Here is a 22,561-nt window from a genome sequence, read left to right on the forward strand (position 1 = left end):
CGACGTAGTTTCTTCACCATACTACGTCGTTTTATTGTTCATGCCTTAAGGCACTTGGACCGGGTAGAAAATGGACTAGGGCGGGTGATGCAAGAATTGGGCTGCTGAAAATTGGCCCAAATCGCTCAAGACTTGGCAGCCCGTCTCCTTAACTTTGTTAAAATTCACATTTTGGCCAATTAATCAAATGACTTTTATTTTAATCATGCTTTTGACGTAATGAAAGATAAAATATTTTTTGATGATTTTTATGATTTAAAGCATTTCTAAATATGCATGAACAATGCGAATAAATGTAAAACAAATAAAAAAAACTCCTAACATTCTATAAAAGCAATTAAAATTATTTTTGGACTATTTTTAGGAATAATTTCTTATGTGGGGCAAAAACTAGGTGCTTACATTAGGCAGATGGGATGTAAATCACCAGAGTGTCTAAGCAAATTCAGATAAACCGGAACAATCAAAATCTTGCTAAATTTCTGTAAGTTTAGCTTCCTTAAAGACATAATTCGAACAAAAATAAACTTCATCATTCTATTGATCAGGGGCGAAGTTACACTCTGGCTTCGTCAGAAATTCACATTGCGTATATAGGTAAAATATTAAATTTTAGAGATATATAATATATTGAACATTCTTTATCGGGGACTTTTTTTACTTCTTTCAAGTTTGAACAGCCTTGGGAATACTAGCTTAGTCGCTATTGTTGATCACTTCATAATACGATATCCATAAGATCTAACACCTAAGACATCTGCGTTTTTTTTCCTTTTGAAGATGGAATTCCAACTTTGTAACTAATATAACATTTAAAAAGATCATCTTTATTCCTCACCGGAGCAAACTGCAACTCACAACAATAATATATTACATTTAAAAACTTAAACTCTCTTTCTATACCTAAAAATTCACCAAACTTAGGTGGCATTAGTTCTACATCACTTCTTGCAAAGATTGGAAAATAAAATATTGAAAAACTTTATTCATTTCAAAGGTTAAAAAGGCCACCTTTAAAAATTAGTCAGGATAAGAACTCCAATATTTGCATAATAGCAAGTGAAACAAATACCAAAAATCACATGTTCAAATGAAAATCTAGGAAAGCTAGATATTGCAGTCAAACTTGATGGATTTGACCTTTAAAATATAACTATTGAATTATGTCATTTGATTGTGCACGAATTTTTAAAAAACTTCGGAAATTAATGGTCTAAAATAAATCACAGATATTTGTTTGGCTATAAATCCTGGATAAAATGAGAAGTTTAAAGTTAGATCATTATTTTGGGACGTAGTAAATATCAAATAACATTACATAAATTGATATGAAGGGGGTAATATACAATGTATGAAAAATATTGGGTTCAACTAAGTACTAAACATGAATTTATCATAATCGAAACAAACTAAAGGGAAAAAAATGAAAAACAAATACGGATACGTACAAACCATAACAGATTGACAGATGTGGGGAGAGGATATGAATTGGAAAAATTTACCTGAGACGGCAAGAGGAGGCCGGAGGTGTAGCCGGAAGGACATAATAGATTGAAAAATAGGCTACGCTAATAACACAGAAACAAATCATGTGTAATGAAACAATAAAGAAGAATATTGCAAAGAAAGAGAGAGAATTCTTATTGATTTGGATGAATTACAACGGAATAGTTACCCTCTATTTATAGGGAAAAAGTAAGTTAGCCAGTGTGTGCGGGTGAAATCGAGCTCATGATACATCCCGGCCTTCGACAAAATAAGCCAGGCTCGAGACATGGCGGAAAGCGATCGAAATCGAGCCAAAGTCCCACTGGGCCAGAACCCGGGGGCATGACGCCTTCATTCGAAAATGTCGAGGCCATGGTCCCAGAATCGATCCTGACCTCGAACGACTTCGAAGAACATTGTCAGACAATCCCGCATAGCCAATAGAAAGCCAAAATATTCGTGACCGGACGAATATCACGGCGGGGATGTCGACACGTATCGATAAGGAACCAACAATCAGAAGATTTTTTACCTTTTATACAGTTGTACCTAAAGTAGGACTCCCCTAAGATATAAAGGGGATCTTATAATTCATGAAGGACATTGTAACATGCACTCAAAAGCTATATATTATTATTTTCTCTTTAGCTCTTGTTATTTTTCATATGTACCGGTCGTGGTGAGACCGGCTCGAGAGTGGCTATTTCACTAAGGCTGAAACTATCCAACTCGTATGGTTTGAATTTATTTTATCTTTTTTTATTCAATAGTAACTTAATTTATCGCTTTGTATTAAGTTAATCCACGTATCCTTAAAACCACTTACAAATTTAATTGTTATCCGATTTGAGGGTAAAACAATTTGGCGCTCACCGTGGGGCTAAGGATAATAGCGGCAATTTGATACAAATTCTCGTAACACACCCTATTTTACAATTGTTCTTTGAAGTGTTTTTGATTCCTGGTCAAAGTCGAAATGTCAAACCCCCAGTCTGCCCCTCTAAACATAGATTCCGAGTCCAGCCACCATGGCTAGAACAACAATGTAGCACCCGGTAACGAGGTGCCCCCAGTCGATCTCGGCGGAGTTCTGGTCGTTGACCCTATCGACACCAGTTCGCATGTGGCCATTAATACAAATTTGCATACTAGTCCTGAGAACAGTGTGCGCCAGGAAGTCCGATCGATTTCCCAGAATAAACACAACAGTGAAAGTGATGGATGAATTTACGGGTGTTCTTCGAAATATTACATGTTCAATAGGCAGTGATAGGCCAGTTGAAGAAGCAAAGCTGAGCGCCGAGCAGGGTTGAAACCGAGCCATCCCCAGAATTCACCCGTAGAAATGAACCGATCAGGGAAAGGCCGAATGAAAATGAATCGGAGATCAACCCCGAGATCATAAAAATGCTCGAATAATTGACAAAACGGATAGAATCGGGGGAGAAGAAAATTGAAGCAAATGACAAAAAGGTGGAAACCTACAATTCCAGGGTCGACCAAATCCTAGGAGCACCTCTAATATTGAAGGGCCTAGATTCCAAGAAGTTTATTCAAAAACCTTTTCCTCTGAGCGCAGCCCTGAAGTCGATCCTAAATAAGTTATGCATGCCCGGGATTCCTAAGTACAACGGAACGACCGACCCAAATGAGCATGTGACTTCCTATACATGCGCCATCAAATGGAACGACTTGGAGGATGATGAGATCGAGTTTGTCCTGCTGAAAAATTTCGGGGAAACTCTATCCAAGAGAGCTATGATGTGGTATGACAACCTACCTCTTAATTCTATTGACTCATTTGCTATGCTTGCAGATTCCTTTGTAAAATCATACACCAAGGCAATCAAGGTCGAAACCACGAAGTCATACCTTTTCAAAGTGAAGCATATGGATAATGAAATGCTCAGAGAATTCGTGTCCCGGTTTCAAATGGAACGGATGGACTTGCCTTCAGTCACGAACTACTGGGCCGTTCAAGCCTTCACCCAGAGACTCAATACTCGAAGCTCGTTGCCTTCACAGCAGTTGAAATAAAATCTGGTGGAGTACCCGGTTGTTACTTGGGCCAACGTGCATAATCGGTATCAATCAAATATCAAGGTCTAAGACGATCAACTCGGGGGCCATTCCGGTTCTTTTTACCCTGTCATAGCCGTCGATAAAGTCAGTAGAAACGTAGATCCTGAACTGAGGTCATCCAGACAATAGAGACCAAAGAGGTAGCCGATTTGGGTGAAAACCCATAAAAGTGAAAGAATGAGTGATCGGGGTCAAAGCAATCGGGGACTCATAAGCAAAAATAGTTTCGACAGGCACATCGGGCATAAGGAGGTGCCAAGGCTATCAAATTGCAACTTTAAAGTCGACGCCGCCACGATCGTATCCGCCATCGGACGCATCAAAGACACCAAATGACCACGACCTCTACATTCTTATCCAGCCCAAAGGGATCCTAACCTAATTTGCAAATAAGATGGCACTCACAGCCACAAAACAAAATATTGCCTATAATTAAGAGAGGAAGTAGCCCAATTATTCAAAAACGGACACTTCCAAGATTTCCTGAGCGATCGAGCCAAGAACCACTTCAGGAACAGATATTCTAATAAACAGATTAAGCATGAGGAACCTTAGTACGTCATTAACATGATCATCGGTGGGGTCGGCATTCCCTAGGGGCCGATGCTAAAGCGCGCCAAAGTATCAATCACACAGGAAAAATGGACTTGGAATTACGTGTCGGAGGGAGCCTTGTCCTTCAACGACGAAGATGATGAGGGGATCGTACATCCCCACAACAATCCACTAGTAATATCATTTCTTATAAATAGATCTTGAGTTAAGTGTGTGTTAATTGATCCATGTAGCTTGGCCAACATTATCAAATCGAGGGTGATAGAACAGCTCAGCCTACAAGATCAGACCGTGCATGTTGTGTGAGTCCTAAACGAGTTCAACATGGCATGTGAGACCACTAAAAGGGAGATAACATTACCGATGAACACCGCCAGGACCATTCAGGAAACAAAGTTTTATGTGATCGAAGGGGACATGAGGTACAATGCTTTGTTAGGAAGACCATAGATTTACAACACGAGGGCGGTACCCTCGACTCTGCACCAGGTGTTGAAGTTCCCGACGCCGGGAGGAATAAAAATAGTTTACGGAGAACAACCGACCACAAAAGAGATGTTCGCGGTCGATGAGGTGGTCTCTATATCCACACTTTCGACACCAAAGGAGGTGGGTCTGGTCACCAATGGAGAAACCAAATAGCAACTACTGACATCGACTCTGTCCTAATTAGAGAAGCAGGAGATGGGTGGGGACGATGACTACGGGGTTCCCAGGTCTTTCATAGCTCCCGACAATTTCGATACTACCAAATCAACGGTCGAGGAACTGGAGCAAGTCGTACTGATCGAACACTTACCTGATCGAAAGGTATACCTGGGCACGGGGTTGAATCCCGAGCTCAGGAAAAAACTCATTCAATTTTTTATAGCTAACGAAGATTATTTTGCTTGGTCCCACCTTGATATGACATGGATCCCGCAGGAAATTACCACTCACAGGCTAAGCCTGGACCCGAAGTTACCCCCGGTCAAGCATACGATGAGACCCTAGTCCGAGGTCAAACATGTTTTCATCAAATATGAGGTATCTAAACTTCTTAAAATAAGGTCCATCTTGGAGGTTAAATCCCCAGACTGGTTAGCAAACGTAGTAATAGTTCCAAAAGAGGGAACAAATTAAGAATGTGTGTGGACTATAAAGACTTGAATAAAGCGTGTCCCAAGGACTCTTTCCCTTTGCCTAACATCGATCGTATGATCGATGCAAAGGCCGGCCACGATATCCTCAGTTTTCTCGACGTTTATTCCACGTACAACCAAATTCGGATGAACCCGGGTGATAAGGAAAAAACTTTCTTCATCACCAAGTACGACACCTACTGCTATAACGTGATGTCATACGGACTAAAAATCATTGGCGTCGCTTACCAATGCCTAGTAAATATGATGTTCGAAAAACAAATAGGAAAATTAATGGAGGTTTACATTGACGATATGTTGGTTAAGTTCCTGCGAGCAGAGGACCATTTGAAATATTTGTAGAAAACCTTCGGCATATTGAAGAAATACAATTTGAAGCTGAACCCAGAGAAATGTGTATTCAGAGTCGGGTCCGATAAATTCCTTGGATTCATGGTATCCAATCGGGGAATTGAGATCAACCTCGATAAGATCAAGGTCGTCGAAGATATCGTTGTTGTGGACAAAGTGAAGGCCGGACAAAGGTTAATCAGATGCATAGCTGCCTTGGGATGATTTATTTCGAGGTCTTTCGACAAGAGCCACCGGTTCTTCTCATTATTGAAGAAAAAGAGTAACTTCTCATGGACCTTGGATTGTTAACGAGCCTTGAAGGAGCTCGAGCAATATCTAACGAGCCCACCACTGCTTCACACATCAAAGACAGACGAACAACTATACATGTACTTGGCAGTATCAGAGATAGCGATAAGTGGAGTCCTAGTCCGGGAAGAGAAAGGTAGGAAATTTCCAATTTACTACGTTAGCAGGACTTTAGGTGAGGCCAAAACTAGATACCCTCACCTAGAAAAATTGGCGCTCGCTTTGCTAAGCGCCTCTAGGAAGCTGAAACCGTACTTTCAATGTCGCCCCATATGTGTCGTAACCACTTACCCAATAAGGAATGTAATGCATAAATCCAAGCTCTCGGGACGGTTGGCCGAACAGGCCGCAGAGATCAACGGGTACGATATCAAATATTGGCCTTGGACTGCTATTAAATCTCAAATTTTGGTAGACTTTGTAGCCGACTTTATGCCGGCCCTAACACCCGAGGTCAAAAGAGAGTTGTTGTTAAACTCGGGCACTACTTCGGGAGTTTTGGCCCTCTTTACGGATGGCGCCTCGAATGCAAATGGGTCCGTACTTGGAATTCTAATGAAGTCACCCGCAGGTAATGTAGTTAAACAATCTATTAGGATTGTAAAATTAACTAACAATGAGGCCGAGTATGAGGCCATGATTACAGGTCTCAAACTAGCTAAAAGCTTGGGGGCAGAGGTAATCGAAGCTAAGTGTGACTCCCTCTTTGTGGTGAACCAAGTTAATGGGACCTTCGAAGTCAGAGATAAACAAATGCAAAGATACCTAAATAAATTGCAAGTAACGTTACATCAGTGAGGCCGATGCCCTTGCTAACTTGGAATCGTCGGTCAATGACAATGAGTTCAACTCAGGGAGGTCGTACAACTCATGAGATCGGTAGTAGAAGAAGGTTACGCTGAGATAAACTCAACAAGCCTAACTTGGGATTAGAGAAACAAACATATAGAATATCTGAAGATCGGAAAACTGCCCTCGGACCCTAAGAAATCGAGGACCCTGCATACGAAGGCGGCCCAGTTCAGCCTGTCCGAATATGGTACATTGTTCCAGAGAACGTTCAAGGACCCACTCACAATATGTCTAGGACCAGGAGACACCGAGTATGTTATGAGGGAAATCCATGAAGGCACCTGCAGAAATCATTCGGGCGTCGAATCATTAGTTCAAACAATAATCAGAGCCAACGACTATTGGATCGACATGGAAAAAGGCGCGAAGGAGTAAAAAAAATACGACGGATGTCAAAGGTATGCTCCAATGATTCATCAGCCCGGGGAGCTACTACATTTGGTCTTGTCAACATGGACGTTCATGAAATGGGGGATGGACATCATCGACCCCCTTCCATAGGCACCTGGTAAGGCTAAATTTATATTGTTTATGACTGACTATTTTTTTAAATGGGTGGAATCCCAGGCTTTTGAGAAAGTCAAGGAGAAGGAAGTCCTTGATTTTATCTAGGACCGCATAATATGTCGGTTCAGAATGCCGACCGAGAACGTGTGTGACAATGGGAAGCAGTTCATCAGCAGTAAAGTAAGCAAGTTTCTCAAAGATCATACGATCAAAAGAATCATGTCAACACCCTATCACCCTAGTGGGAACGGGCAAGTAGAGTCCACGAACAAAACCATACTCCAAAACATCAAAAAGAAATTGACCGACGCCAAAGGAAAATGGAAAGAAATCTTGCCCGAAGTCTTATGGGCATACCGTACGACCTCGAAGTCCAGTACCGGGCCACCCCATTCTCGTTGGTTTACGGTATCGAAACTCTAATACCGGTCGAAGTCGGAGAACCGAGTCTCAGGTTCTGATATGCAATCAAAAAATCAAACAACAAGGCCATGCATACGAGCCTGGAACTGTTAGATGAAAGGTGTGAATCAGCCCTCGTCCAGTTGGCCGCACAAAAATAACGGATCAAGAGGTATTACAATCGAAGAGCCAATATTCGACATTTCAATGCCTGGGACTTAGTGTTAAGGAATGTCACATTAAACACTTGGAACCCGAACGAAGGGAAGCTGGGGACGAGCTGTGAAGGTCTATATCAAATTATCGAGATCACCAGAAAAGGGTCGTACAAACTAGGAGAAATGAACGGTTAGCGACTACCGAACAATTGGAACATAACTCACTTGAAATGATATTACTGATAAGGTACGACCCCATTTACTTCTTTTATTTATTTACATTTTGGACTAACACTTGCAGGTGACCGTCAAAGAACGATATAATTGTTTAGGCCTGAAAGCACGTATTGCACTATTATTCCCTTGAACCGGTTTTGTCCCAAATGGGTTTCCTGACAAGGTTTCTAACGAGGCAACAGTGGATCGTGCTAACTAAGAATTGAAGACCATTTGTGAACCAATATCAAGGATCACATCAACAGTATCCGAGGCTTCTCTATGATCGACCTCGAACATTGGGGGACATCACTCTCGGATAATGATTTTGGCAAGGAAAGAAACTTTGTGCTCGAATAATCTAGGCTCGATCGATAGGATTTACTGTAAGGGCTCAACGGTCAAATGAATCGTACCCACATACACCGCCTGAGCCCGGACACAAATCTTGAACACATGTGTAACTTTGTATATCACTCACAAAAATAAAAGGAAGTTTCTACCTTGTGGATAAATATTTTGTCCCTTGAAAATTTTTCTTTCTTACATTTGATCCCCTAAAGACATCGAGCCCAAGGGCCACCTCACTTGGGGAATTCCGCCCAAGGAAGGTTCGGATGACCCTGGATAATGAAGCACGGGGGCACAAAGCTTATTAGGTAGTGCCTGAACTTTTAAGGCTACGGCCAATCCCATTCGGGGACGGTTGTCTCGGTTAAGACCGGATGACTTGGGGTAACAATCCTATTAGAAAACACCCAAACTAGAAAGGCTACAGCCGCCCTAGAACGACTTGAAGATGTCTGAGATCCGTAACCAAAACATAAGGCCTTCAAATTTTCTAAACCAGTTCAAAAGGCTACCCTCGGCAAATTGTAATCTAAAATATTCTTAGTACTTTGGGAAAAGCTTATGGTAATACCAAGCCCCCCACAAGTTTTAAGCAAAATAATATCGAGAGCAAGTCTTGTTCGAACCTACGAACAAGACTTTATTATTACGTGCTAAGGCGTTCGATATCTTTACAATCATAAAGAAAAGTGCGAAAGGAAACAATCTCAAAATTTGTCGAAAGAAAAAATGGCCTTATATATATATATATATAAAGATCTTTACAAAGGCCAAACGGCCTCGACAAAAAAGTACAAAGGTACAAAAACAAGGAAAACTTTACAAGGCACCTAAACGGCTTGGTCTCCACCAGAGCCCGCCTCATCACCGGGACCATCAGAGTCTTATCCTCCGCCGAATTTGCCTGAATCCTCGGAGTCGTCTTCATCCTCGGGATACGCCAATTTCTTGGCCTCGGCCTCGAGCCCCTGAGCACTTTCGACCTCGGGTGACAAATCAAAACCCCGAGCATGAACTTCCTCGAGGGCCTCCCTTCGGGACTGCCTTTTCTCGTATTCGACAATATCTTTCAGGTGTTCCTGGGCTGCCTCGACATCAGATTTATACTGGTCCACCATCTCATCGGCATTGGATTTAGTTACTTCAACCACCGACTTGGCCGCTTTAAGCTCCTTGGCAAGGGTCTCTCGATCGGCAACAACCGAGCTTAGCTTAGACTGAAGCTCCTCAACTTTTTAGGACCGTGCCTCCATCTTCTCTCTCATCTTTCTAATTTGGGCCTCCATCGAGGTTAACTACGCCCGAGCAGTCTCTTTTTTTGAGGCCAGGTGGTCCATCCTGCCTCTCAACTCTTCGTCCTCGACCTTGATCGCATCCATCTCGGCTTGAAGTTGGTCAATTCGATCAATATTTTGCTGGACCTACGGGTTCCAACCATTAGTCACCGTATCTAGCTCATCGTCACTAACTTAAAAGATTTTTACCTGTTCAACCAGGTTGGCATGTTCTTTTCGAGCCGCTTCCAACTTAGCTTAAAGGCTCTTAGCCTCTCCTTGACGTTGCTCGCTTAGAAGTTTGTACGTATCTCTCTTCTCAACAAGCTCTTTAACTTCGGCTTCGAGTTGGTTCAGCTCATCCTGATACCGGAGGAACGTTTTGTGGTAAAGCACTGAGGCCTACAAATATGAAGAAAAATGTTAGTATTATCAATGAATTAGTTCAAGTATCAGAGGAGAAATTTAAATCATCAGGAGTTATCTAGGGTTACTCGGTTCAACACATGTTGTGCTTCATTGAATAGGTAGGGCACATCTACCTTGTTCATTTTGTCCTGGTAATGATAACTGGCCACCCCTATGGGGGCGGAAATAACTCGGGCATCCTCCGGAATAGTGATGATAATGGACCGCTTCAGATCAGGATCCACACTCGGGGCAGGGAACCACTTGATCATTTTCGGGCTTGAGTTAGTCCTACCTACCCCCGAGGATGGACTTTTCCTCGGTACCTCTAAGTTACTTAATTCGGTGACATCCTCCGTGGTGGTGGAATCCGCGACATCAAAAAGCAGCGGAGGGGGTCGTCCGCTCTGTGGGCCCCTCATTGGGGCGCTCTTTCACCATTTGTGCCTTGTTTTACAATGAATCAATAAATGAGGGTCACTCGGTGATATCTATCATGCTGAATGCCTCCTTCGGGGCACTACCCGCATCTCGGGAAGCCTCGACCCCGGTCTCCTCATTGAGCTCCCTAGCTTGAGGCAGATCGGCCTCACAGATTTCTGGTTCAGAGCCCCCTGCTCTTCGAGCTGCGACGGCTCGCGGGACTCCAGAACAAAAGGTTCTTCTCCCTCAGACTCGTCCCTTAGCCAATAGAGCAAATCTGAAGCTGGTGCTCGGGAGTTGGTGTTTTCTTTTGACTTGCGCACCAGGTTTCTCTTTGTTTTCTTTTTCTCTCCACCGACTGGAGGCCTAAGCTCGACATCCTTAGATAAGCCTACAAAAATAAGTAAAGGGAGTAAGGGATTAATGTTAAAAAGAGAATCCTAATACAACCTACTCGGGAAAGAAGTCTCGCGTGGGAACGGGCCTCCCAACGGCCCTTCGAGAGTTTGCGCCACGAGCGATGTGAGTAGGGCATTTGTGAAATGATATCCTCGACCCACTACTTGAGTCGAGGAACAACATTTGGGAGTAGCGCGACGGTTGCACCACCACAAAGCACTGATAAGGAAAAGAGAACTAAGTATAAATTCAGCATTCTAAAATAATTTCTACTTTTGTGACATATTCCACTTCTCGGGGAATGGCCTGCACTCAGCCGGGATCAAGTCCGAAGTCCTCACTCGGACAAAACGGCCTTTCCAAGCTCGATCCCAGTCCTCATCAATACTTGAGAACGTGACTTTGCTAGCCTGACGCACAAGCTTTATCAGTCCCCCCGAAAGATTCAGGAACTGTATAAGTATAGTAGATGATCAATGGTGAACGAGCATCCATCGATTTTGTTCACAAAAAATTAGAGGAAGATCACTATCCTCCAAAGTGATGGATGAATCTAGCCTAGGCACACAATGTACCTCTTGCAGAAATCCAAAATGATTGGGGTCTACCGGGCCCAATGTACAGGGATAAGTGTAAACACTTAGATATCCCTCGACATAGGTGGTAATGGCCTCTTCAGGGTCGAGGACCACTATGTCTTTATCGGCCCAGTTGCAGTCTCTTTGGACCGTAGAGAGGACCTATTTAGTAATCAAGCATATGTATCTTGAGACCTCCTCACACCGACCCTGTACGAAAGAAGGCGTTTCAACCTTGAAATTGATGTTGATCGAGCATCCCCCGAGGATGAACATTTTTAGAGGGGGTTCAGGTACTGGTTTATGATGGCAAGCTATGATCTCGTATTTTAGTCGCTTATTACACTCTAATTCACTGCACTTTACTTGTTTTGAGCTTTAATTGGTAGTGGTTTTGCACTTATTGTGTGTTTTATACATTGTAGGAGTGATTTTGCGTTATGTAGATATTGTGGAGCTAATTTGAGCTATTTGGAGCTTTGAATTATGAGTAGAAGCCTAAGTAATTAAGCTGGGATCACGTTCGGGGGTGGAAAACCAAGTTTGGATGTCAAAATTTTGAAAAACTCATTTCTGGAAACAATTTTCACTACCGCCCCGCGACATGCCTCATGCGCTAGTGCAAAAAGTGGCCAGAAATCATCTTTTGGCACGTTCTAGAATTTCCTACATGCGCGCCGCATGGGGCGGCGCGTCATGCGGTGAAGTAGCCCAAATATGTTTGAGTGACTTCCCAATTCCACTAAAAAGGGTCATTTCGTCCAGGGATTATTGGGGGATGGCTTAAATACACGGGAAAATACCATTTTCGGGACTTTTGACACATTTTCGACCTAAGGAGGCTAAGGAGGAGTTGGAAGAACACAAGCACAAGGATTTCATCATTTCTTCCTCACTCAAGATACGGCTTTGGATTGAATTTATGTTTTCCTATAATTTAGATACATTTGTGAAGAACTTATCCATGTCTATGGAGTAGATCCTTTTGGGATTTTGATGGATTTGGTGTATTTATGATTGTTTGTGTATTATAACTCTATCTATATTCCCTTGTTCTTGTAATTGAAAGAGGCATAACTTGTGATATCTTTGCATTATATTGTTGGTTGAGTTCATAGATTCGTCTAAGTAATCGAAAGAGGCTAGTTGAATCATTGATTAAACATAAGAAGCAGCTCACCACAAAGTCTCCTCAGCAACTACGCCTACTCGCCCAAATGACCACCAAATATACATATCTCAATACCTACACAATTAGTGCAGAAGTGTAGTTTGAGTACGTAAATCAATGCATACTCAGTAAGTAATTAGCCTAACTCCGAAGAAGTAGTGACGAGGAGTCGACATCGACACTTACTAGTAGTCCAATAAATCAAGTATAATAAAAGTAGACATGTAATAAGCATGGCAAGTAAAATAGTGATAACAAATATATGTACATAACACGATCCTCAACAGAAGAGCAAATACGAGGTACTCAATAACCGAATACTACCTCTAATGGAATACATAATGGTCAACACTAGATAAAATGTCCCATCTTAAGTCAAGATAACTCATCGGTACACTGACTACAACAACGACGATAACTAACCTAGTGTATTCCCATAAATGGGGTTTGGGGAGGGTAGTGCGTATACAGACATTACCCCTATCTTATAAAGATAGAGAGGTTATTTCAGATAGACCCTCGGCTCAAGGATCGGTACACTGACTACTTATCAAATATTACGCACGATTATGCCGAGACGAACAACCCGATCCAGTAAGATTAATGGCATGATTTCTTGTCGTGGCATATGATCCGATCCCATCTGAGGCGTTCAGCCAAATCCCAAAATCATGTGCACTACTGAGGAACCGACGTGAACTATTGATGCATCTCATAATATTGTCGAGGCGAACAGACCGATCCCATAATGATACTGCTGAGGTGTTCAACCGGATCCCGTAGGAATAGTGAAGACTTTGACGGGTTACTGACCCCGCTCACGAATATATATGTGAGTTATGAAATTTAAGAAATTTTTCGAACAATTTCATACAACGTGGGAGAAATTCACAAAAGGAGGTACAATTTCTACTGCTAATCATGCAGTTCGCCAAATATCTAAAATAACAAGTCTATTACTTTATGCAAGTATAGTCTGAGAAAATGTAATTTAAAGCATTTAAACATGCAAGAATAACACAAATTCTACAATTAAAACATAGCGTGAGTCTAAGTCTACTCGAACATAATGAAGAATTCTAGCATACACACAGACACTCATCACCTCATACGTGCGTAGCTCCCACAACATGTAGCACATAATAAATGTAATATTTACAAGGTAAATTCCCTCTCACAAGGTTAGACATGAGACTACCGTGCTCCAAAATTTGATAATCGGCTCCAACGCCTCTCTAACTCCTCAAACCAATGCCAAACGACTTGAAACTAATCAAACAACGTGCAAACCAATCAAAATATACTCAAAGACTCGTAATTTAATAATTTATAAAAATTCTCAACTCCACTCGAAAAGTCAACAAAGTTAACCTCCTGGCCCACCCGCCTGGATTCTAAATATTTTCGAAGCTAAATATTACCATAGTAACATTAACTCAAATATATAATTTATTCCCAATTTCGTGGTCAAAACTCAAAAATCCCATTTTTAGGTTTTCTTCAAAAATACTCAATCTCTACCAAATTCTATATTAAAATCCATATATAATCCATATATTTAACTTACAGCAAGTGGGAATAACTAACCTCATGATAGATGATGAAAAATTACTTTTCGCGATCACAAGACCAAGCCCGCGAATGCGATGCCTTACCAGGCCGGCCCTTCGTGAACACGAACGTTCAGCTTCCCTTTCGCGAACGTGACCAGTTTGTCGCTAACGCGGAGCACCACTGTCGAAACCTTCGCGAACGCGGCTTGCCTATCGCGAACGCGATGAACAAAAAACCTCCATCTCAAATCCTTCTTCGTAAATGCTTGCCCGCCGTGTTCGTGAAGGACAACACCAGAACCAGCACCAGCAGTTGCAAAATAAGGAGAAATGATCTGAAACTACCCCGAAACATATCTGAGGACCCTGGGACCCCGTCCAATCACACCAACAAGTCCTAATACTTTATCCAAACTTATCTAAACGCTCGAAATGCCACGAATAACATCAAAATCAAGAATCGATGATCAAATCCTTCTTTTAACTTTCAAACCTTCAAACTTTGTTGAACGCGTCCGAATCATACTTAGACATACCGGATTACGACTAAACTTAATGCACAAGTTCCAATCAATATGATGAACCTATCAAAGGTCCTAGAATACCGTTCAGTGTCCCCGATAACACCAAAGTTCATTATAAGTCAAACTTAGCAAATTTGAAAACCTACAAAATGCAAGCTTCAGATATTAAGCGTTGAAACGCTCCCGGACCATCCGATATTCGACCAGAATATACGCTCAAGTCCGAAATCACCTTGTGAGGTTGTTTACTCAAAAGTCAAAATTTGGTTAACTCTTCCAACTTAAAGCTTCTGAATTGAGAATTATTCTTCCAAATCAACTCTGAATGTTTCGCAATTCAAAATCAACCGCACGTTTAAGTTGTAATACATAAAGTGAAGCTACTCAAGGTCTCAAACTGTTGAACGATATGCTAGAACTCAAAATGACCGATTGGGTCGTTACAGTATTAATATATTAAGAGGTTGTTGGTTTATATAGATAAGAATATTAATTTTGATATAAATTTAGAATTATAGTTATTATGTATTTGATTTTAGGTATTCGCAAATATGAATATATATATTATACCAAAAATTATTACTCTCGTTGTTTCAATTTAAATGACATACTTTCTTTATTAGTCCGTTCTAAAAATAATGACATATTTTTTTATTTGAAAACAATTCAATTTTAATTATTTTGCCTACTTTACCCTTAATGAGAAGTTTTTATAGCCACACAAATATCATGGCCCCACAATGCTTTTGCCCTTTAAGCTTTTCGGACTACTTGTTTAAAAAAACTTTTTTTTTTCTTAAACTTTGTGCTAAGTCAAAGTAGCTCATCTAAATGAAACAGATGGAGTATTAGTTATCCTATATAGGAGGTGAGATAGATAATCCCATGAAATATCCCAGAATTATAATCTCATGTGATATCCCATAACTGAACCAAATGACCCCTAAAGTGTACTTGTAAACATTATCGTACAAATACAGTCAGATCTCTTTATAACAGTTTTTCATATAAAAATCAAATTTTTTTCATAATCGGGTTTTTGTGTTATATGTCACATCTCTATAATAACTTTTTTATTTATCTATAACAATAACAACTATTTGTATAATAGTACGTTGTTTGTAGAATTATCCCTTTTTAACATTCATCTTTTTTTCTTGGGGGGGATACAACATCGATATTTATAGAAATAAAATCTCTAAGATTACCAATAATAGGTTTAAAAGTTCTGACCAAATATTTTAAAATTAATATACCACTTATTTTGAAACTTTACTATATACCACTTAAATAGACTTCTCATCTTTTGTAACATTAAAAAATGAATATTTTTTTTCTATAACCGTCAAATAATCGCATTAAACATCAAATATTATTATAGATATATAATAGTCGATCACATTGAACCCAAAAATATCGAAACAAATAATGTTATTATAGTGAAGTTTGATTATATAATTTTAAGAGTACCAACATGATTGCCCACATTTTTTGCCGGGCATACTTCCCACCCCACCCACCCCCGCTACAAAAATAAATAAAAAATAAATAAACAAGTAGTGTGTTCTCTTGCTCGTGAAAATACATAACTATGAAAACTAACAAATAACCCTGTGTACTACAAATTAAAAATGGCAAGGTTTACTTCTTTTGTTAGCTGAATTTATAGAGGAAGCCTAGATATTTGTTCCACGGGGTAAAACGCATCGTGCATCCTCCTCCTCAAATTGTATAAAAAATGTTTTACTCTTCTTCTCCAAAACCGTGTTTCAGCAATCTGTTGCATGGATTTCTTACAGATCCAATGAAAGATTTCAACTGCCGGTAGCAAATACACAAGTTGTCGAACAAAGTCAGGAAACAAAACCGAGCTAGTACATGCCATTGACAAGGAACCAAAGAATACCAAACCATGAAAAATTAGATGGCCGCGCCTGGAATAATATTTCTGCTTAATTCGATACAGTAACCAGTAAACAAGCAAAGTGCTTACTGCAACAAACATGATTCTGGGATGTGTTTGAAATGGATCAGTCATGTCCTTTCCTTGATATTTAAGCTGCAGAAAGCCGAGGATAAGACCGTAGAATGATGCAAAAACAGTAGTGAAGGAGGAGCTAATAGTACTGTCGTCTAATAATAATAGTTGTTCCTCGTACAAGTAGAAAATGTGGAATTGCACGGCCATGAAACCTTGGTTGGATTGATCAGCGAACAGTACCACGTTTGGGAGGGTAACAAGTTGACGAATTGATCTTGTTCTAGTATTATCCTCCATTGGCAAAGTAGATCAGAAAAGAAAAGAAGTATTAAGCAATTAAAACATTTGGTTCAGTTACTATGGAAGAGTAGTGAATTATATATACCAGCCAATTATGGTGAGTTAAGCAATTAAAACACTTGGGTTCTATGCTCTATTATTTATGAAGGAAAAGTAGACCTGCAACTATGGTTAACGTTAAGAAATATTTCGTCAACGTAATGTCGGTTTTTTAACCCAAATAGTCCTTCAAGTTTGGAGGTAAGTCTATTCGAGTCCCTAATATATTACCTTTGTGATAGTTTGATTACAAAGATAAGGGAATATAATACCCGGATAAAATGTGGATTACTTTAGAAAGAATTACACAATTAATCACTTCATAAGCTGACCTTGCAGTATTTTAGCCCAATTACAAATTTCCAAATCTGTAGCCAAATATCAATAAGCTCAGATCCGGAAAAACAATTTCGCATTTTTGATTCTCTATATCTTCAGGCATAAAATATCCGTGAGTTTTCACTCCTTTTTCTTCAAGTTTATAAATACATATCACAATTACAAAAATGCAAAAACAGATGCGAGAAACATAAAATCTCATCTTCTTCAACGTTAATTTTGTTAAATTTTGAATATAATTTTGTAAGAAATTTGGAGTGGGTATTGTTTGAACTTATTAGAAATAGTTTAAGTAGGTTGTATACAAAGTTTGAAGTCATTTGATAGAGATTTGGACTAGTTTTGAAGAAAAATTGCAAGTGAAAATCGCACATAAGTTCATCAGAGATGCTTATACACTTTTATACAATGTTATACACTTTTATACAAAGAGGTACATTATGTATATAGTTGTATAAAAGTGTATAAGATGTATAATCATAGTAGTAAAAATATTCGTGATATACTATGTATATAGGTGTATAAGAAGAATAAAAAGAAGAAGAAAATGCGAGAAATTCACCAAATACCTATAAATAATGTATCAACATTGTATATAATAGTGTATAAGAGGTGTTTATACACTATTATACATTATTATACAAATGAATCCTATCAATGGAGCTTCACGGGTTCTTCTTCCTTGGGCATCCTCTAAAATTTAACTCAAATCTAGCTTAAATCCAAATCACTTCAAATTTAAGTTTTGAATTCATCTTGATGATTCCAATTAATTGGGACAATACTCATTCCAAATAACTAACAAATCGAAAAACCCAATTTCTAAAATCGAATCTTTGAACCACCTTTAATGGTGACTTTTATTTTTCAAATTTTTAGTTAACCATTGGGTCAAAATTACACGTGGAATGAGGATAAGTCTAAGACAACGCTGACACCTTCTTTCTGGTTTGATGATCCAACAACCTACTGAGTGAACCTCTTTAGTGCATGACAATAAACATATTTCTCCCCATTATATTGGAGGAAGTGATCTCCAAAAAATTAATTCTCTTGCAAATTGGTTTTCTTCTTCATCAAAATAGTAGTTATCAACTTTAAATTTGGAAGAAGAATTGAAGGAGAATAACAATGGTAGAGAAATCTTGGAGTGCAAAGCCGTGACACGGGGAAAAGAATAAGAACGAAGAACGAAGAAAAAAGGATGGACTAACTGGTGAAAAATAATTTTCAGGTTATGTACAACCCGAGCTACACTAGGTAATGGCTTCAAACGTGAGTCATTTTCTGATGGATTGTTGGGCCAAGTGATAAGGGGTGTAATTCTCCCATTTGGTATAAATTTTAGTGTCCGGATTAATTATCTCAGAATTATTTTTACCACAATTGTGGTATTAATTTTATATCAAACACTATGTAGGAGTACTAATTTTCGGATTACTAATAGTTGGAAAAAATAATAAAATAACACATTTGTTCTTCTCCAAAACTTTTATCCCGATTCTGTTCAAGAAAGCTTAGGTTAAAATTTAAACTACAAGTTAAGAGCCGTTTGGATGTGCTTATTTTAAATGACTTTTAAGCATAAGCCATATGATTTTTGGTTATTTTAGCTTAAAAACAAGTGGTTAAGTATTTTTTTTTTTACTTTATCCAAATACTCCAAAATAACTTAAAAGTTATTTTGACTTAAAAACACGTAAGATAAGCTAATCCAAACGGGCTCTTTATAACACTATCAGAAAAGAAATGAAGTATTAAGACCGCAAAACTTGAGTTAAGCAAAGCATTTGGTTCAGTTACTATGGTTAGTCTTTCTCGTTAATTATGGTTAGTATTTCTCACGCTTATTCTATGCTCCATTATTTATAAAGGAAAAGTGGACCTACAAACTATGGTTAGTCGGTTATCAAGACCAACTATGGTTAACGTTAAGAAAGATTTCGTTGACTTGTCATATCGGTTTTTAACCCAAATAGTCCTTCATGTTTGGAGGTAAATCTATTCTAGTCCCTACATATTAACTTTATGATCGTTTTGTGGGATTACTTTATCTCCCGTTTGGTAGAATTTTTAGTTTCTTGATTAATTATCTCGAAATTATTTCTATCGTAATTTTGGTTAATTTTATATCATACATTATGTGGGATAACAATTTTTAGATTATTAATATCGGAATTAAACCATAAAATAATATATTTGTTCTTCCCAAAACTTCTATCCCAATGTCGTTCAAGTAACCGTAGGTTAAAATTCAAAATACAAGTTTATCTAGTTTAAACTAATTACATATTTCATATTATATTCAATATATTTTATTTTTTATCTAAATAAATAAATATTTATCAATAAAAGTATATCTACTAAATAATCTCATTATTATTTAATTATCATATTTCAACTTTCATATTATAATCCCGGTATAACTTGTTTGCAAACTAAAAAAGGAACCTTTGAGCACATATGATTCTTTCTTTTAATCCACTATCAAAGTAACGAATCTCTCAATATGAATTATTTTCAAGTTTAATGAAAATGTCTTATGTTTTTCATGTATTTAAGCTAAATTAAAATCGCAATAGGGTCTTCTCATATAAATTTAAAAAGGCTATATGTACTGATTTTTTAATAGGATAGCTTTGACTTTCTTTATAATTTGGTCCGTTACGGCCACTCTTGACTTTTTTGACTTTCTCATAGGATAGCTTTTTACCAACGATAAATATTTATTTTTTTACTTTTACTTATTCAATATATTAAATTAAGAGAAAGATAAAAAAAAATTCCTATTTTACAGTAATCATTTCCCAAAACTTTTGAAAATATTACCATTATTATGGAAAAATTTGTAAAATACATGCTTCATTTATTTTTTTCTTGAAGGGAGTACAAAGTCAAAAGTGGACAACTAAAAATAAAAGAAGGGAGTATATCCTTTCTCCTCCTCTTCTTCCTTCTTTTTTGGAGGGTAAAAATATGTTTACTGTGTCAAATTATTTTATTTTATCCTGTGTATAATTTGATTTATAATTACCGTTAAAACAAATTGTCTCATTTTTAGCTCTAGGCTCTTACTGGAGCTCCAAACCAATCTATAATGGAGGGTCATTTGGACCTCTTTATAATTTGCCTCGTTATTTGTAGCACATGATATGTTGAAAATCATACTAAATTCTTGTTTTATGGTCCTAAAATATCAAAAAATGAGGAACGGTCATGGAAAATTCATGTCTATTATTCATTAGGTCGCACAAAATTTAGGCAATTCGGAGCCCATCACCTAAATTCATGAAGATGGCGTGAACATTAGCAATTTAGAAATCATACTAAATTCCTATTTTATGGTCCTAAAATGCCAAAAAATGAGGAATAGTCATGAAAAAACTATGTCTATTTTTTATTAGGTTGTTTCTGATGGGCCCACAAAATTTTGGGCGATTCAGAGCTCGGCGTCCGAATTCATAAATATGGCGTAGACTAACACAAAATATCGAAAATCGTCATGAATTCCTATTTTATGGCCCTAAAACGCCAAAAATTGAGGAACGGTTATGGTGAAGTTATGATTATTATTCATTAGGTCATTATTTACGATCCCACAAAATATTAGGCGATTAGAAGCCCGTCGCCCGAATTCATGAAGATGGCGTTAGCACACAAATATCAAAAATCGTCCTGAATTTCTATTTTATGGCCCTAAAATGCAAAAGAAATAAAAACGATAAACGGTCATGGCGAATCAGTTATTATTGTTTACTATGTCGTTTCCGATGCCCCCCCCCCTCCCAAAAAAAAATTAGACGATTCAGTCATTGCCCGAATTCATGAAGATGGAGTGGACATTAGCGGACGAAAAATCAAAAATCGTCCTGAATTTTTGTTTTATGGCCCTAAAACACTAAAAAATGAGGAACATCCATGATGAAGCAATGACTACTATTCATTAGATATTTTCTGATGGGCTCACAAAATTTTAGGCGATTCGGAGCCCTTTCACCCAAATTTATGAATATGGCATGGACATATTAGCACACGAAAAATTAGAAATCGTCATGAATTCATATTTTATTGCCCTAAAACATCAAAAGATGATAAATGGGCATGGCAGTATGGTCATATGCAGAGTGGGTTCAATTGCTTTTCAGATCTAAGAAACTAACAACGAATTGATGATCCGCTGATCTTAAGATACGGAGACTGTTCATTCGGTCTCCTGATCATCCCATCTATAAAACCAAACTTCTTCCTTGCTCAAAAGGCAGCCCCCATGGACCTAGTCCACCCATCATAATTTTCTCCCTTCAATTGTATACGTGTTATCAGTATCCCAGGATCATCACTAGATATCGTATGGAGAGATTGTCTTCCCTTAGCTAGTCTTATCGCCAGTATTACTCCTGTCGGCAACACTACTTTCTTTATCAATGTCTCCGGCCATAAGTATATCAATTGAAGGGCTCTGATACCATTCCAAAATGTGGACTGAATTTCGAAGAGAGAGAAAGGGAAAAGCTTGTGCCTTCCGTTGATATCAAAGAGAATATATATATATATATATATATATATATATAAGTTTGTCCAACTCTGATTAATGAATTCATAAAAGCATGATAAGAAGATCCTAATATAATACAAACTCTATAATACAATATATTTACCATATCTAATACTCCCCCCGCCTCATATTAACAGTCGTGGTTACTAAAACTAGTTGTCTCAAATTATTTGTCATTTTAGAAGTTCAAGACAAAATTAATTATTTTTTTCCTTTTTTTTTTACCCTTAGTAATAATTGTTCTTGAAGATGGAGATAACACATAAATAGAATAAATATCCAATAAAGAGAGATTATATCTTAAGACATAAATAAGGGTAGAATAATCCAATCCCTTTCCTAATTAATATTTTTTAAGGGCGTGTAAAAAAGAAACATGACACATAATATGAGACGACAATAACAACAATAACAACTCAGTATAATCCCACTAGTGGGGTTTGAGGAAGGTAGTTTGTGCGCAGACCTTACCTCTACCCTAGGGTAGAGAGACTATTTCCGATAAACCCTCGACTCCTTCCCTCCAAGAACTCTCCACCTTGCTTTTGGGGTGACTCGAACTCACAACCTCTTGGTTGTAAGTGAAAGGTGCTCACCACCGGAGCAACTCACTTTTCTCGCA

This window comes from Nicotiana tomentosiformis, chromosome 12, assembly GCF_000390325.3.
Source record: "Nicotiana tomentosiformis chromosome 12, ASM39032v3, whole genome shotgun sequence".
Classification (NCBI taxonomy): Eukaryota; Viridiplantae; Streptophyta; class Magnoliopsida; order Solanales; family Solanaceae; genus Nicotiana; species Nicotiana tomentosiformis.